General features: G+C 38.6%; 1 protein-coding gene across 1 annotated transcript in view; it reads left to right on the forward strand.

Moving 5' to 3' along the window:
* Nucleotides 1-213: 213 nt before the first annotated feature.
* The window catches only part of CLVS1 (clavesin 1), a 224723-nt gene continuing 205657 nt past the window's right edge, over nt 214-19279 (forward strand). Inside the window, exon 1 of the mRNA XM_043975118.1 lies at nt 214-407. The gene's annotated coding sequence lies outside the window, so the exon portion shown is untranslated. The remainder of the gene's footprint in view (nt 408-19279) is intronic.

Genomic DNA, 19279 nt, shown 5'->3' on the forward strand with positions numbered 1-19279 from the left:
TGACAGCTTACTCTGATTATATGCTGGCAGAATCCTAGATCCTTAAATGACCTCAGTGGTGAGCATTGTGGAGTACTTTTTAAAGGTTCGAAAGAGTGAAGGAGAAGTCCGGGTACTCTCTGTCCCGGACATTACAGACATGGTCTACAAACAGAACGTGCTGAAAAATGATTAGGAGGTTTTTAGGACCCAGGGGAAAGCAAGCTTTCCTGTGGAAGGACAGAGACTCGGGCGCACACGCCTCCTACCAAAATCTCAGCCCCGTGGAGCTGGGGCTTTCATTCAGAGCTTTCTAGAGAGATCCGAGCCTGAACCTGCCAGAAAAGGGGATCTCACCCACCCAGCTCAGCTGCGAGGACACCTGCAGATAAACATACCCCAAAGCAAGGTTGTGCAGCCGTGTGAAGGTATTTCCTTTTTCTTTTCTGTATTTGCAGCTCCTTCCAGTCCCTTTCCCTCCACCCCATTGCAAAAACCATGGCTGCGGCGTTTCAGCACTTCTGTTCGTGGACAGCTCTCATCTGCAATCCCTCTGCACTTCATTCTTTCAGTCCCCTCTCTGCCTCAGCTGTTCATCTATCTTCTTTTGGCACTTGCTCAGCCTGTGCTCCCACGGATCATCACCATCACCATCATCATCACCATCACCATCACCATCATCATCCCCGAAACAACAATCACCACAACTATGTCATGTCATTCAGACAAAGCCCCGGATCACAGCTTGCAGAGGAAAAGAAGCACAAGTTTTTAGGGATGGAAGGAAAGTTCAGATGAATTACTCCTCCTAAAACAAAGAGAGAAGCCTGATTGGGAGAAAGGGAAAGTGAAGGCAAGCGAGAAAGACGTCCAGCTAGGCAAAGACAGATGGGGCACTTGCCAAAGACCAGCAGTTAGCCAGCTGCCTTTCAGCATATTACGGACTGTTTAGTTCAGGGGATTAACACTGGCCTGGAGCATAGTGGTGTTATGATTATGTATGTATGTATGTATGTATGTATGTATGTATGTATGTATGTATGTATGTATGTTGGAGCACACACACACAAAAGCTCTACTGTTTCTGGTTTTCCAATGAAGATTCATCAGGGAGGAGGGTGGGGGTGGCTGATGAGTCATTTTCACCCACATTCCCCTGTTTTCCTTCCTGAACACTTACCGCAGAAACTCGGGAATTAAGTTTTGCTGATTTTTTTAAAGATGGAAACATTAAATGCTAACTCTCCAACCCAAATAAAAATAATGGTGATGATGGCAGTCAAGTGGAGGCTGCTTTTCCTGGGAAGTGGCCTCTATTAAAAGGTTTCCTTATTGCTACTTGAGCTTCTTTTCAGACGTTAGAATCTTGAACCTTTGTTTGAATCAGAGATTCTTAAATATTTGCTCAAATAGTCCAAGTCATAATGATATTCAGGAGCAGATGGCCAGGCTTTGTTCCCCACTAGTCAGTGCCTGGCTCAGAATTGGGAGTAAAAGACTGCTTTCTCAGGAATCAGCCAATAACACCATTTTTCTATAATAGTAAAGGATAATAGACTGCAAAAATGGAAAAGGCATTTTATGTAACTGTATCCTGTCAGACTGTGTTTTCTTTTCTTTTCTTTTCTTTTCTTTTCTTTTCTTTTCTTTTCTTTTCTTTTCTTTTCTTTTTGTCTTGCCTAAAAGTAAGTTTGATCATCTTAAAAGTCTCTTACTGATTTGTAGTTTAGGGTCCAAATACAAGTTCACAGGGCACATTTGCTTTAGCCGGGTCATCTTTTTTAGAAGCATTAACCAACATTAACTCAAGAATTCTACTGATTCCTTTGAAATACAGAAACCTTTGAATAAGACTGCCATGCTGAATAATATGAGTAAATAAAAGCAATTGGAGATTGCAACTCTTAAGATCTTTGGGGGAGTGTACTCTACATTTTGTACATTTTCACTTTTTTTCTTTTTCAGTGAAGACAGAGGCCCCTTTTGCCAATTAAGTGGATTTATTTTCTATATAATTTGCACCTTATTTAAAAATTAGAATTGTGGATGTTTTTCCAAAAGTGAACAATGTCAAGTACCATTTGGCTATTGCTACTTAATCTTAAAACAAAGCACAGTATGGGTCAGTTAAAACCTTAGCATAATTTGTTTGGCTGTGCACAAACAAGTTTAATATGCAACCATTACTTTGGTATTAGTGATTGAATTGAATAATCTCTGAGGTCTTTTCTATCTATAATTCATGTGATCCTAAAAATGTGTAGAAAACAAAAAGATGTATTTTCCCCAAATAAACAGGACTTTTAAGGATATCCAATACTTTGAGATAAATAACAATATAAAATTGAAAGTCATCTTTTAAAATCTAATGTTACCAATTATATACATACATGAATGATTTCATTGGACCTTGAAATGCAGTCACTTCTGGGGTCGAAGAAAACAGGTAAGAGAACTAAAGCAGAGTGCTCATCACATTAGTTATTTGGGGGGCAGTGGAAGAAATTTTCTGAAAAGGATGTGAGGGAAATCCTTCGGTCTTCCCCAAAGTGTCCTTGGATTTGTAGTGTCTATGAACAGCAGATAATGCCTCCATATTTAAAGCCCCTGTGCAATACAATGCAGTGAACTCAATTTATCTGCTTTCAAAGGATGATTCAGCCCTGCCAATATTTTAAACCTGCTCATACAGAACAATCTATCTGTTTCCAGGAAGATACGCAGATCAGGAGACCAATACCCCCAAGTGCTCTTGTTTTCTATATTTAAGAACATTTCCTGACATTCAGGAAATTTCAGAATAATGCTGCTTTAGTGACATTTGTAGGGTCACATATTAGAAGGTAATCTTTCCCTTGGCCAGAAATAAGAGCTCTGAGCTTATTAATTTTTATAGAATTTATCTCTTTACCTTTTCCATTCATTGTCCTGGAAATAATACATTTCCCACATCTGCAACAATGGAATTTTATCTTAACCTGAATAAAGTTTAAAAAGTAAACATAAAATGTCATTTTCCAGGAATAGAAAGGAATATATTATGTGAATTGCCACCATGGTCCCCCTTAACTTTTTATAGCACACACCAAAGTCTGGTCATTTAAAAATAATTTTTAAAAGGTATGGTGTAAAGAAATAATAAGAAAACCTGGCTTCGTATTCTGGGTCTGATAGAGTTTATGTTACTTTGGGAGGTCATGTTACTTTATTTCTCTTCCTCAGTTTCCTTACCTATCTAGAGGAAGCTAATAGAGCAATGGATGGGGCACTGGGCCTAGAGCCAGGAAGAACTGAGTTCAAATCTGACTTCAGATATTTACCAGCTGTGTGGCCCTGGGCAAGTAATTTAATTTCTGTTTGCCTTAGTATACTCAACTGTAAAATGAGGCTAAAAAAGCAACATTTCTCAGGGTTTTTGTGAATATAAAATGAGATAATACAGAGTGCCTGGTCCATAGTAGGTACTATATAAACACTCCCTTCCCCTGTCAAAGAAGATAATAATACTTTTCTCATCTACTCCACAAGGTTATTGGGAAGAAAACACTATACAAATTGTAAAGTGCTTTTTCTCTCCAAATATGTCTCTATATACACACATACATGTATATAGATGCTCATATTTTCTGTCATGATAGAACTAGAAATTTGCTAGAAAGACAATTTAGTCTAGCTTCCTCCCTTGAGAAAGGTGAATATATAATCTATCTTGTAGTGTCTATCTTTTTTTAAAGATGTCAAAAGTGAGAGGCAGCTAGGTGGTGCAGTGGATAGAGCAATGGCCCTGGATTCAGGAGTACCTGAGTTCAAATCTGGCCTCAGACCCTTGACACTTACTAGCTGTGTGACTCTGGGCAAGTCACTTAACCCCAATTGCCTCACCAAAAAAAAAGATGTCAAAAGGGAAGATTCCCTGACTTCCATGAGTAACTTCTACCAGTTCTTTATCACCTTGAATTAGGAGATTTTCTCTTATCTTCAGAGCCATTCCTAGGACATGTCAAAACAAGGTGGAAATCCTGGGCTTTACACTTTGTGGGGATTATACTGCATGTAATAAACAGAGAGGCAGCCTTAGTGTGGTTAAAAGAGTGGTTTAAGTAGCAATATCTATAAGGATTTGTGGCTTTTCACTGTGCAGTTAGATTTCCACCTTAACTGAGACGAAGTCTCTTTTCATAATCCTATTTCCCAAATCATTGTTTTCTGCCTATTTTTCATCTGCTTTCCTCCTTGAAAGCAACTGACAATGTTCAGTTCCACCTGATTTCACTTAGGTAAAAATTCTGGGATCAGAGAGCAAGGGAAGGGTTGAACACCCATTGCAGCATCTCAAGAATGATGCTAATCCCATGTCTCACTTTCCCTGAGATCATCATGCTTATATCCAATCAAATCTTACTTAGTTCAAGTCTATTTTTTTCATCCATCTTGAATAGGAAGAATAGATGATCGGCAATTTCCTCATAAAATCCTCTAAACATTTCATCAGTAATCAGATCATGCCTCACATGTCTATAAGCAACTAATCCTTGTTAATGAATTCTTTTTTTCCAGGATAGAGAGAATGGTTGGTATGTCAAATCAGACATAATGGGTAGAAGAGGATGACACCTCTTGCAGGTTTTTCTCCTTTCTTGAAGGGAATAGCAACTGACTGATACTCTCTTATTTCTGTGGATCTATATTGGTCCTCACTTTTCTACCACTTTGGTGGGATAGGAAGAAGGAGGAGGAATCATAGATAAATCTCCTTAGATTGACCCTGAAAAAACATCCTCAAGTCCATAAGACCTTTCTGTTCAATTACAATCCAATTTAAAGATTTAACAGCTCAGATTTATTTCACATTTCTGGCACCTCTGCATTTCATATTTCCCTTACTCGTCTGTGTACGGGAAGGCACAGTCCTTGGAACATGTTAGCTGAGATCATGGACAAAGCAAGGCAGGAATGGGGTTGCAAATTGGAGCTGCATGGCTTTAAAAAGCTGTTCAGTTTGAGGAAGGGAAGGGAGAAGACAATGGAAACTTCAGGTTGTATCTATAGGCCATCACCTCATTTTTTTAGGCTATTTCCTTCCATTGGGAATTTTTTTCTTTTTTTCTGTGGAAGGATAATATGGGGACGTGAGGCAGTGTATAAGCCTTCAGCAAGGCTTCAAAATGAAAAAAAAAGTTTTAGAGTTATCACTTCCTTTGTCTCACGCATAATTTATACATCGTGTTTATGTGTGTGTGTGTGTGTGTGTGTGTGTGTGTGTGTGTGTGTGTGTGTGTGTGTGTGTGAATTTAGGGATGAGTCCACATTCCCTACTAAACTGCATGCCTGTGCTGTATAAAGAGAGTGTCAGCTTTCATACTTATGTGTGGCAAGGGGGCCAATATGAAATGCATTCTCTCTAGTGATGAGCAAACCAGTTTCACTACATGTACCAGAAAAAATAGCTTTCCTATGATAATAAGTTTGGAATACCTAAGAATTATAGCTGATATATTTAAGGCATAATTGTTCATTGTCCAACCTTGTTTTAGGGATTGTTTAGGGATACTTAATAAGTTATTGGGCCATTTTCTACAACATTTACTACCAGTAATCTCAGTTTGTTTCATTTTTGTGATCTATTTTCTATAATAATTGTTTGTGCATTTATCTTATTACAATACTAGTATTAAGCTCCAGGAATGCAGGGACCTGATCATATATTTACCATCCCTTTTGGTTTGGGTCTTTGATTTAATCAGTGTCAAGAATATTTAGTGAGAGAACTTCCTCTAACAATATCAGATGTGCAACTATATTGCTTCTTATAGTATTAGAGAATTGTCTGGGGTGGGGCACTGAAAGGTTATCAATGACTCAACATACCTTTATTAAGTGCATAATTTCTGTTAGGTGCTGTTCTTGGTACTATATTAAGTGACCTGCCCAAGGTCGAACAGATATGGGACTTGAACTCAGGTCTTCCTGATTCTAGGCCAGACCACTTATCAATCTTCATTTCTCTTGCTGGATTAGCACAGTGTCATAGACATCTTGAATTGAATACTGAACATTTTTTAAAAATGAATTTCAATGCATTAAATGATAGAATAATTTTTCCCACTTCTAAGAAGTGTTGACTCTGTGAGCTTGGGCTATTCACTTGAGCTCTCCTCACCACAGGTACCTCTCTAAGACTACAGATTGTTGAGGTGTTCTCCACTTCAGTGAAAGAGAATGTTCTTTTTCTGGGGGTCCCTACCCTAATGAAATCACAGGTCTGATCAAACAACAAACTCTCAGTTCCTTCCAGAAAATCAAGTGATACAAAATATATAAAATACATTGCAAACTTTAAAATGTTATATGTTGTTATTATTGCCAATTAAACATATATTGCATTAAATTGAAGCAAGCTACTGAATTCCACATGCAGTGAAGCGTAAGGTGAATTCTATTCTAAATGCTCATGCTATAGCCAGGAGTCACTACTATTCTTAACTCAACCTAGTCCTTCCTAATAATCAACACATTAGAATTGGACAATTAGAATTGGTCTAATATTTTTTTTAATGCAGGGCAATGAGGGTTAAATGACTTGCCCAGAGTCACACAGCTAGTAAGTATCAAGTGTCTGAGCCCAGATGTAAATTCAGGTCCTCCTGAATCCAGGGCAGGTGCTTTATCCACTGCGCCACCTAGCTGCCCCCATCTAACCCTTTTATCCAAAGAAGACATTTTGATGCATAGTTTCTCTGTTCATTACATAGAAAGCTCTGGGCACTGCTTTTCCAGTGACGACACTCTTTCTCCTGGGCACACTCACATTAAGTAGTTCTTCCTACCTATTGTTATTCAGCTTTAGCATTTTTGAAAATAAGAGATCTTTGTGCTTTTACCTGTGTTGGACCTCCTTCCTGCCTCACAGTTTCCTTTTAGCAAATGAAAAAGCACATAATAGAAGCAGATGACTCTCTGCTTGGTTAGTAAGTTAGAGCATGGCTATGGTGTGCAGGGAGTTTATGTCCATGAATATTTATTCTGCAAAGGTGAGCAGTGGGCTGGTCTGTGACAAGAGTGGCAGAGAGATGGATGTGAGCCAGGGGATGGATTCTGACCACTTTGATGGAAGGTACCCCCACCAAAGGAGAGATGAAGCTTATCTGTAAGGTTGATAGCATGAGCTCTTTTACCCATCATAAAGAGTGTGAATTAAGAATCAGGAGCCACTCTATGACTGACAAGGAGAACTTTCACTACTGACACAAATGGAAGATATGACAATGCCTTCAATGGAAAATGATTCTTTTCTGATTAGGTCCAAAGAGTCTCTGAATGAGCTGTCCTCAGAGAGGAGTGATGGAACACAATATCCTTCAGATAGGAATTTATGTAAAGCTCTGCTTAAACAAGATGGTCAGAGTTCCCCCGTTTGACCCCCCCTCCAAGTTTTACTCTCGACATATTAGCAGTCCATTTTAATTTCCTTCAGAAGAAGGCTCTAAGTTTTTATTCCTAGGGAAATAGTCTATACTCTTTCTTAATAATATTTATACGGACTTTTGAAGCACCTTGCATATGTTATCTCATTTGATCTATGCAGCAAATCTGTGAGGTAAGCACTATTATCATCCCCATTTTACAGATGAAAAAACAGAGGCTGAAAGAAGTTAAGTGACATGCCTAGGGTCACATAGTTACTAAGTGTCTGAAGTATCATTTGAACACTGGTCTTGCTGACTCTACATCTAATGCTTTATCCAGTCTGTCACACAGATTCTCCAAACAAGAAGTGAGTTTTGAGGAATCTTGAAAAGCAGACAAATTCACTGTAAACATAAGACTAGGGGGAGCAAATTCCACCAGTAATGAAGGACCAGGCAGTCAGCTTTATTCTCTTGTAGGATATTTGGGCCATTTAATCCCAACATGAATGTATATAGTTATTCTTATGGCTCTATGTTGATAATTAACTTCATACACAATTTCTTTTTTTATAAACATATTAAAACTTCACATCCATGAAGCACATTAACTTGCTTTTCAGCTATCGAATATTTTAAAAAATAAATATCAATGCATTAAATACTAGAACAACTTTTCCCACTTCTAAGAAGTACTGACTCTGTGAGCTTGGACTAGTTACTTGAGCTCTCCTCACCATAGGCACCTCTCTAAGACTACAGATTGCTGAGGAGGTGCTTCCCTTCAATGGAACAGAACATTCTTCGTCTATAGGTCCATCTCTACACTAATGAAATCACAGTTCCAGTCAAACAACAAACTTTCAGTCCCTCTCAGTAAGTCTCCATAAGGATTTTTTTTTCTATTCCATTCCACTTTATCATTTGCATGGTTGTAGTTGATTTGTATTTTCTGGCTTTGGTTATTTCACTTTCATCATTTCATAAAGGTCTTTCCATAGTACTTTATCATCTTTATAATTGTCAGTTATATTTGCATTATAATATTTCGATACATGAGTGTACTACAATTTAACCATTCTGTTATTGCATATTTAGGTTACTTACAGTGTATTTTGTTAAATTACAAATAATGCTGCTATGTATCTCTTTGTGACCAGCAGGAGCTCAATTTTTTTTTTTTTTTTGCATAAGACTGTCAGGGTTGAGTTCTAAAACTACAATTTTGGGGCCAAAATTCTATGTATTTTCAAATGTCACTTCTATGTCTAAGAACACCAAAATGCCCTTCAAATATATGGCTCATGTTTCAAAGTTTTGATGTTCATATTCCTGGAGCAAATTTTAGATTTCATGGCATTTCACATCTTGATTCTATCAATATTATTTCCATTTATGTAAATGTTTCCAGTTTCATGCAACTTTCCTTGTACTGTTTTTGAGGGGAAGTGGTTCTTTGGGGAAAGCATTGGAATGGAATGAAGAAGCATTTATTAAGCTCTTACAAAGATCACTGGGTCTAGCACTTACATTACTTGGTGTTATGTAGTTTACAAAGTACATTTCTCACAGCAACCCTGAGAGTGTGAATACTGGCATCCTCATTTTCTAGATGAGGAAACTAAGGTTCAAAGAAATTACAAATTGCCCAGTGGTACAAATTAATAAGTGGTGGATCCACAACTCCATGTACTATGTTCCTACTTTATACTTTTCTTCTTCTTTTCAGCTCGACCATTAATTTTGCTTGTGACTTTGAGTGAATCATTTCTCACTTCCCATTTATATAAAAGGTGATGACAATTGATAACGACTAAATGAATGTCACTTTGTTTTAGATATAATGATTTATGAACCAAGCATTTTCCCATATATGATCTCATTTTATTCTCCTAATAATCTTAGGAATTATCTTTTGATAGATAAATAGAAGATAGATAGATATGGCATGATGTAGGATGGTAAATGATAAAGCACTTGGTCAGGCAGTCAATACACATTTATTAAGAGTCTACTATGTTCAAGGCACTGTGTTGAGTGCTTGGAATGCAAAGAAAGATAAAATATAGTCCGTTCTTTCAAAGAGTTCACAGTTTATTAGGGGCAACAACATGGAAAAATTATAAGCAAACAAGCCATATGAAGGATAAATTGGAAATAATCAAAGAAGGGAGGCACTAGAATTATGAGGAATCATAAAAGGTTTCCTGTAACAGGTAAGATTTTTAGCTGAAACTTGAAGGAATCTAAGGAATCCAAGAAGTGGGTATGAGAAAGAAGAGAATTCCAGGCGTGAGGGACAGCCATTGGCAATTCCTGGCGTCCAGAGGTGGAGTGTCTTGTATTAAGAACAGCAAGGAAGCCAATGTCCTGGATCATAGAGTACTTGGGGGAAGTATAACATGTAAGAGGACAGGAAAGGTAGAGGGGAAGGTTATTAAGAGGTTTGAATACTGAACAGAGGGTTTTATATTTGGTCCTTGAAATGTAGAGAGTGACTGGAATATATTGTGCCTAAGGAAGATCATTTTGAGAGCAACTGTGTGGAGAATGGCATAGAGTGGAGAGAGACTTCAGGCAGGCAGACCAACCATTAGTCTATTGCAATAGTCTAGGTGTGAGTGACAAGAGCTTTTACAGGTGGCTGCAATATCTGTGGAGAGAAGGGCTTTATGAGAGAGATTACAAAGGTAAAAGGACAGACTTTGGAAACTGATTGGCTATGGGACATGAAAGAGAGTGAGAGGTCAAGGATGACATCTAGCTTAAGCATAGGTGAATGGGAGGATGGTGGTATTCTGAACAATAATAGCAAAGTTTTGAAGGCAGAGAGGATTGGGGGAGGGCGAGGCAGGAACAAATGGGATCAGTTTTGGATATGTTGTGCTTAAAATTTCTAACACTCTCCAATCCTAGCTATCTAATAGACAGTTGGACATGTAAGTTTAGAAGTTAGGAGAGAGGTTAGAGCTGGATACGTAGATCTGAGAATCGTCAGCATAGAGATGATATTGAATCCATGGAAGCTGATGAGAATATCAAGTGAAACAGTATAGAGAGATAAAAGAAGACAGCCAAGGATAGGCAATGTGATAATTGTCAGAGATATAAATACAAAAAAGCAAGATGGTTCCTGCCTTCCCAGAGCTGCCATTGTGAGGAGGGAAGATAACGCATCAAGGGAAGTTGGAAAGGGAGGAGGGAGGTTATGTGTGATGACAGGGCTTAAAAATTATCCTAGGAAGTGACATCTTGCCTGAGAACCAGGCAAGATAAAGCAAAAATTCATTTAAAAGTGTCCAGATGGGTTCCAAAGGCAGAGGCCAAGGTTCCAGTGGAGAGACATTTTATGATGGCCAGAATTCAGCAAGCTTAGTTTGTTGATTTGGAAATGGTACTGGGAAAAGACCCATCTCTCAGGACTATAGTGGGAATAGAAAAGGATAATTTATATGAGCATATGTTGATATAGAAATTACTATGTAAATATTAGAATCTCATAGCTATAAGAGGATGTAGTCTCCCTCAAGGTAGGGACTATTTCCTTTTTCATCTTTTTATGACCTATGCCTAACCCAGTGCTTCACATTAACTAGGCATTTAATAAATGTTTTTTGTTGTTCAGTTGTTTTTCAGTCATGTCAAACTCTTTGAGAACCCATTTTGGGTTTTCTTGGCAAAGATACTAGAGTGGTTTGCTATTTCTTTCTCTAGCTCACTTTACAGATGAGGAAACTGAGGCAAAGAGGGTGAAGTGACTTGCCCAGGGTCACACAGTTAGTTAGTATCTAAGGCCAAATTTGAATTCAAGAAGATGAGTTTTCCTGACTTCAGGTCGGACACTCTACCCACTGCACCACCTAGCTGTTCCATCCACTCCCTGCCCCACCCCCCCACACACACACCCTGGTAAGTTTTTATGTAACTCAACTAAAATGTTATACTGATTGCTTCTTGCATTTATTTATTTATTTCTTCATTTGTTCTATAAATATTTATTAGCTTCCTACTATAGAAATAATGTGGGGGTAGCTAGGTGGTACAGTGGATAGAGCACCAGCCCTGGGGTCAGGAGTACCTGAGTTCAAATCCGGCCTTAGACACTTAATACTTACTAGCTGTGTGACCCTGGGCAAGTCACTTAACCCCAATTGCCTTACTAAAAATTTTTTAAAGATAAATAAATAAATAATTATGCATATGCTGAGAACTAGGGGAGATTCAAAAGGAAGCATGGCCATCTATTAGTGGTGATAAGATATAAATAAATAATGAAAACAACAATAGCCTATGGAACATACCAGAGAGAAGAAAAATAAGGTTTTTATTGACTTCATTAACAGGAAAGAGAAATCACTTCTGACTTAGAGGATAAGGCAGATGGCATTTTAGGTTTACTTTGAATAACAAGGAAGACTTCAACAGATTAAGATGGGGAAGATGGACATTCTAGGAATAAAGAATGGTATTAGCAAAGATGCGAAGTTAAGAATACTGACACTAATACTATCTGACATTTATGTAGTGCTTTAAATGTTTCCAAAGTGCTTTATGGACATTAATTTACTTATGCCTAGCAATAACTCTGAATGGCAGTTACCAAAGGTATTATTATCAGTTTGACAGATAAGGAAACTGAGTCCAGAGTGATTAAGTTACTTGCATGGTTAGTAAGTATCAGAGGCAATTAAAGTGCAGGTTATAAGGGGCTTTGAAAACCAAACAAAGGGTGTCATATTTGGTCCTAGGATTGCTAGGAAGCCAATAGAGTTTATTGAATAAGAGGGTGGAAGGGATCTGAACTAGGATGGGGGCAGTGTCAGAGGAGAGAAGAGACCATATCTGAGAGATGTTACACAAAAGCAACAGGTGTTGGCAACAGGTGGTTGAAGGAGAATTAAAAATCAAGTATGATACCAAGGTTGTGAGCTGGAATAGGAGAATGATGGTGCACCTGGTTGTAGTAAGGAAGTTTGGAAAGGGGGAGGGTTTGGGCAGAAAGATAATGAGTTTGGTTTTAGACATGATGCGTTTTAGATATCTATAATAAAATCAGCTTGATGTCTAAAATGCACTGAGATAAGGTTAGAGCTAGTTAGGTAGATCCAAGAATCATCAACATGGAGATCACAATTGGATTATGGGAGTTGATGAGATTACTAAGTGAAATAGTATAGAGGAAGAAGAGTCCAGAACAGAGCCTTGTGGGGCATACATGGTTAGTGGACATGCCCTAGATGAAGAGCTAGCAAAGGAGACAGGGAAGAAGCAGTTTAATAGGTAGGAGTAGAACCAGAAGAAATGATATAAAAACCTAGAGAAAAGAGAGTATCAAGGAGAAAAGAGTGACAGACTCAAAGGCTGCAAAAACTTCATGAAGGATGGGGACTGAGAAAAGACCCTTAGATAAATGCCCATTAGAGAATGAATTCAGGGAGCTAGCTCACATGCACCCATCTCCACAATAATTGTACAAAACACTTTATAAAGGAGGCAGGAGAGTGAAGGAATAAGCATTTATAAGCACCTTCTATTTGCTAGTGGATTTTGTGCTGAGTGCATTATAAATAATATCTCATTTGATTCTCACAACAACCCTGGGAAGCATGTGCTATCATTATCCTCATTTTACAGTTAAGGATACTGAGGCAAACAGAAATTAAAAGACTTGTCCTGGGCCACACAAATAGTCAATGTCTAAGGCTAGATTTGAATTTGTCTTCCTCATTCTAGGCCCAGGGCTCTACCCATAACTCCATTCAGTTCCTCCTTAAAAAAAAAAAAACTTTAAAAAAGTTTTGCAAAACCTAGATTAACTGTTTACACAGAAATCAAAGGTATTTACTAGTTTAGTAAACTGAACAAAAAGGAAATGAGGTTAGTCTGGCATAACCTTTTCTTGATAAAGCCTTGTTTACTCTTTTCCTTTACCATTTCCATTTATCAATATTTGCCAACCATCTCTTTAGTGATCTCAAATTCCACCAGGAATTTAAATCAAGCTCACTGACCTGTAGTTTGCAGATTCTGCTCTCTACTTACCAAAATCAGGACAATATATCTCTTTCTCCAGTCTTGCAGTAAATTTCTAATTTTCTATGATGGTTCAAATATCACACTTTTAGGGACTCAGCAATCAGAGCTGAAAGTTCTTTTCAGGCCCAAGGACAATTATTGTGGAGATGGGTGCATGTGAGCTAGCTCATGGCTCCTTAGACTTTTTCCTTTCATGACCCCTTCCTGCCCAAGAAATTTTGATGCAACCCTGTGTATATAAGTATATAAAAAAGGTATACAGGGGCAGCTAGATGGCATAGTGGATAGAGCACCGGCCCTGGATTCAGGAGGACCTGAGTTCAAATCCGGCCTCAGACACTTAACACTTACTAGCTGTGTGACCCTGGGCAAGTCACTTAACCCCAACTGCCTCACCAAAAAAAAAAAAAAGGTATACAGAACCTTTTACTGTTGCCAAATTTTTTGCAACCCCCACATTCAGTTATGGGATCCCATATGGGGTCATGACCCACAGTTTAAGAAGGTTTGAGCTATATGATAATATAACATGAATTCATAATTGGGTGACCAGACTCAAAGAGTAGTAAGTCAACGTTAAAATAGCAGCAGGTCTCCAGTAGAGAACCCTGGGGATTTGTCCTGTTTAAAAAATTTAACAATGGGCTGGATGAAGGTATAGATGCTATGCTCATTAAATTTGCAGATAATATAAAGCTGGAAACAGCTTTTTTTTTCAAGATCTGAAAAAAATTTGACAGGGTAGAATATTGAGTTCAGTCTAATAAGATAAAATTCAGTAAGGATAAATGGAATGTCTTCTATTTGGGCACAAAGAATCAACTTCACCAGTACAAGATTGGGGAGGTATGCATTATATGAAAGTTTTCGGAAAAAATCTGGGAGTTTTAGCAGACTGCAAGTTCAACATGAATCAACAGCATAATGTGGCAACCAAAAAAAAAGCCAATGCCATAGTGAGATATGTTGAGAATCATAGCTTTCAGGAAAAGGGAAATGGTAGTTCTCTACCCTGCTGTTTTCAGGTCTCACCTGGAGAAATGTGTTCCCTTATGGCTGCCACGACTTAGGAAGGACATTGAGAAGTTGGACGCTGTCCAGAAAAGAAAAACCAGCATGGATTTAGCTTGGAGAAGAAAGACTCATTGAAAACACAATAGTCCTCTTCAAGTATTTGAAGGATGGCCAGGTGAAGGAGGAATTAGAATTAGGAGCAACATAAGGGAAGTTGCAAAGAAACACATTTAGGCTTGTGGTAAAATATGAAAGTTTTTAACAGTCGGTTAGGATACTGAAAGACGCCAGTTTTTCAAGGACCACCCTTTTGGGGAGGAGATGAACAGTCCGCCTGCTGCGCATGTCAGACTGCCTGCCGGGTTTTTTTTTTGACTTCCGGGGTGGAGAGAACGAGAGTAGACCTTTTTGCCTGCTTGGCGGGACTCCTGGCGGCGCGGCACAGACGGTCTCCCTCACTCCAAAGGTGGCCTTTTTGGTTTGGTGAGTTTTTATAAGGAATATAGACTAAGCCTAGATTTAAGACGATTTGTACTGTATTTCTATTTTTCTATCCTTCTAATCAACAACACCTTATATACAATAAAGGCTCTATCTAGAAAACCAGAAGCTTCTTCCATTTACTAGTCTGGGAGATAAATTAAGGGAAAAGTTAAGTAGGGGAGATTTATGATCTAATATCCAATTTTAAATCTCACAGGCTTCTTGTCAGGCAAGACTTATAACAATTGGAGTTGTCTCAAAGTGGGACAGGCTGCGCAGAGACCAAATAATCTCTTGTTTGTAACTGGGAATTGATTAAGGTTATAGACTGCCCTAGGTTGTGACTGAGATAACCTCTGACTTTCAAATTCTGTGATTCTGTGTCTCTTGCAGTTTATATCTTTCACCTGTTCCCTGTTCTCATTGCTACCACCCTAGTATAGAAAGTCATTACCTGGACTGTTACAATAGCCTCCTAATAAATCGTCCCAAGACTATTCTCTTTTGCCTCCAAAGCATATATCAGGCCATAGCCACAAGCTTTCCTATGCATTCATCTGGTCATATTACTTCTCTTCTATACTCTTCACTAGTTCTCTTTTACCTAAAAGTTTAAACTCCTTAACAGGGCATTTCATGACCTCCAAAATCAGTTGATGCCCTACTTTTTCTAGCTTAATATCAACCTATCTCTATTTAGATACTGTCTGAGCAGCTATACTTACTTGTTAATACCCCAATTTTTCCACCCTTATGGCTTTTTCCCCCATTTTTTTGTGGGGCTATGAGGGTTAAATGACTTGCCCAGGGTCACACAGCTAGTAAGTGTCAAGCGTCTGGGACTGGATTTGAACTCGGGTGCTCTTGAATCCAGGGATGGTGTTTTGTCCACTGTGCCACCTCGCTGCCCCATAGTTTTGAAACATCCTGTCTCTCATTATTGAATTCTTCCTATATTTTAAAGCCCTATTCAAATTCCATTTCTTCCATGAAGCCTTCCCTGGTTCTACCCATCAATAATCATCACCACCTCCTCTTGGATTTCACATAACCTTTTGTACCTCCTTTATGTATTTAGGTAGTCAGAGGTATTACAGATAGCTGTTTTTATGTTATATCCTCTTACTCTATTTTAAGGTCCATGAGTGAAGTGACCCTGTCTTATCTATACCTTGTACTTTCTTCTAGGAACACATAGTAGGTACTCTACACATGACAGGTACTTAATGATTCTTGCATGATCAAATTGAATTGACTGCTGATAGGTTTTAAAATGGAAATGGGAACATAGCATTTATTCAGTGCATCTAAAATGGAAGGTTTTAACACATACAGCATCTTTATCACCTGTTCCTTCTGCTTCCCCTTCTGTTTCACTTCCTTATTCTTCTCCTCTTCCTTCTATTCTTTTTCCTCCTTCTTATATATTGTACCCACACCAGTGTGTAATTTCATCCTGTGAGTCTGGGACTCTATATTTACTATGAGATGAAGTATGGTGTAGCGAGCATAGAGTGCTAAATTTAGAGATGGGAAGTCCTGGGAGAGGACTTTACTTAAGGCACTTCTTGGCTTCTTGGCCATGGTCTAATCAGTTTATTACTCTAGACCTCAGTTTTCTCACCTGTATAATAAAGACGTGGGACTATATACCCTCTAAGATCATTTCTGGTACTAAGCCTCTGATCCTATGATCTTGACTCACCCTCCCTCATGCCCTCCACCCCAGTTATCAGTCACTGTGTTGTTTGGCAGCAGCACAAGATCCCAATTTTTAGGATCATGGGAATATGTCTAAAATATCTCATCAGATCCACAAGTTGATCTCAAGCACCTGCTGTGTTCTTGGTGTGATGCCAGAGGGAACAGAGTAGCAATCGTTGCAAAAGAAGGTCAAGGGCTTTCACTTCCTGCTTTACTTGAGAAATCAACATGTTAAGGATGAGCAAAAATAGTTAGACAGCCTAGGAATGAGGCAGCCAGTTTTAAAGCTAGTAACTTTCTTTACTGCATAAATAAGGATATTGGGAAAGTAACAACAGTGTATTTTTGTGATACAGCAGGAAACTTTCTCTGAGAGAAGTCAATGTCTTCAGTGAACAAATGAGTATATCTCTTAAATTTCAATAGGAAGTTAAAGGATTATCAGAATTGTGGAAATGTTGTCACAGGATGAAAGAATGGTAGAGATGGAGAGGATCCGGAAATGTCTTATCTATGTCATACTGAGCAAATCACCTAACATGATCTGTGCTTCAATTTCCTTATCTATAAGATAGGGATAATAATACCTTCAGTACCAACCTTGCAGAGTTGTTACAAAGATCAAATGAGGCAACACAAGGTGCATTGTAATGGAAGAATTCAATAGACAAAAATTATCCCAGCCCCCTACCCCACTACTTTCTCTGCCTACCTAGAGGATTGTTGTGAAACTCAGGGGAAAGGGGCAGTTTGGTATAGGGAAAATTTACTGTTCAGTCATTTCAGTCATGTCCAACTCTTCACGACCCCATTTTAGGTTGTTTTTTTTCTGTTGTTCAATTATTTCAGTTGCGACCAACTCTTAGTGACTCCATTTGGGGTTTTCTTGGTCGAGATATTGGAGTCATGTGCCATTTCCTTCTTCAGCTCATTTTACAGATGATGAAACTGAGGCAAAGAGGATCTAAGTGACCTGACCAGGATCACCCAGCTAGTAAGTGTCTAAGACCTGATTTGAACTCAGGTCTTCCTGACTCCAGGCCTAGCGCTCTATCCACTGTACCACCTAGCTGCCCCAAGAGAAAAGACCAACTGGCTTAAAAATAGAAATATTGGAGTTTGACTCCTAACCTTAAGTCCTGGCCTTGGTCCTTATTAACTGTGTGACTTTGAGCATTCACTTAATTTCTTTGGCCCCATTTTCTTTGTGTTTCAAATAAGAGGATTTGTACTGATTCCCTTCAACTGAAAAACCTATTCCCATGCCTTATGAGCTGTAAGGCACCAGGCAATTGTTATGTCTAGACTGAGAGATTTCAGGCTTGTTAGGACCCCACTAGTCATCTAGTCCAGTCCTCTTCCCCCAACCCCACTTTAGAAATTACCAAATCAAAGGTCAGATTAAGGGATTTCTCCATGGTCACATGATTGTGTAAGTAGGAGCCAATAGAGGATCAGAAGCCAGATTTTTTGGATCTAAATATTGGGCTCATTTCACTGCATTATGCTGCATCTCAAATTGTAAGATATTACTATTATTGAGTTTTTATTAGAGGCAGTGTGTTATAATGGCTAGAAAACTGGCCTTGGAGTCAAGAAAACATGAGTTCAAATTCTGTTTCTGTTGCAAATGGGATATGTGACCCAAGGTAAGCTACATAATGAATCAGTGCTCTAGCGACTCTCTAAATATTAAAAAAAGGTGCCAAGTGGTATTGGTAGAGGAAATTCCCTCATGAGAGAATTAGTTTTTACCAATGAATTCATGGTGTTATTCTCATCCTTATCCATCTTCCCTTAAACTGCAGAAAAGACATCTGAGACCAGGGAGGTACATTGAATTTTTAAAGGTAGCATGGCTAGTTTTTGACCAATTGGGATGATCTCTTCTATAATCAAGTCACAAAGCCTGGATAATGACATCCCATTGTATTTGTTTTTTGTACCTCTCTATTTGTACAAGTGATCCCATCTCCTCCTATCTTCTCTAACAGATTGTCCCTAGTCTCTCACTAATCTCTCCCTGTCTACTAGCTGTTCCTCTTCTGCCTACAGAAACATCCAAGTCTACCTCATCCTCAAAGAAACCTCATTTGATACCTCATCCATCCCTGCCAGCTCTTGACCTTAATCTTTCCCCCCTTTTGTGACTAAACTCCTTGAGAAAGCCATCTATAATCAATGCCTCAGCTTCCTTTCTCTTCTTCATTCTGACCTCATCATTCAACTGAAACAAACCTTTCCAAAGGTACCAGTGACATCTTAATCAACAAATCTGATGGTCTTTTCTTTTTCAGTCTTACTCCTTCTTGGTCTCTGCAGCCTTTGACACAGTCAATTACCCTCTTCTCCTGGATCCTTTCTTCTCTCTAAGTTTTTGTGGTCCCCTCTCTCCTGGTTCTCCTCCTACCTGTCTGACTACCCCTTCTTAGATTTCTTTACTAGGTCTCTATCCAGACTGCTTCCATATTACCTATGGGTATTCCACAGGTTCTATCCTGAGCTCTCTTCTTTTCTCTATCTATACTATTTCAAATGGTGATCTCATCAACTTCCATGGATTCAATTATCATATTCATGCAGATAAATCTCAGCTCAATTTATCTAGCTAGAATCTCTTTCCTAACCTTTAATTTACCATCTTCAACTGCCTGTTA

This window comes from Dromiciops gliroides, chromosome 1 (assembly GCF_019393635.1).
Source record: "Dromiciops gliroides isolate mDroGli1 chromosome 1, mDroGli1.pri, whole genome shotgun sequence".
Taxonomy (NCBI): domain Eukaryota; kingdom Metazoa; phylum Chordata; class Mammalia; order Microbiotheria; family Microbiotheriidae; genus Dromiciops; species Dromiciops gliroides.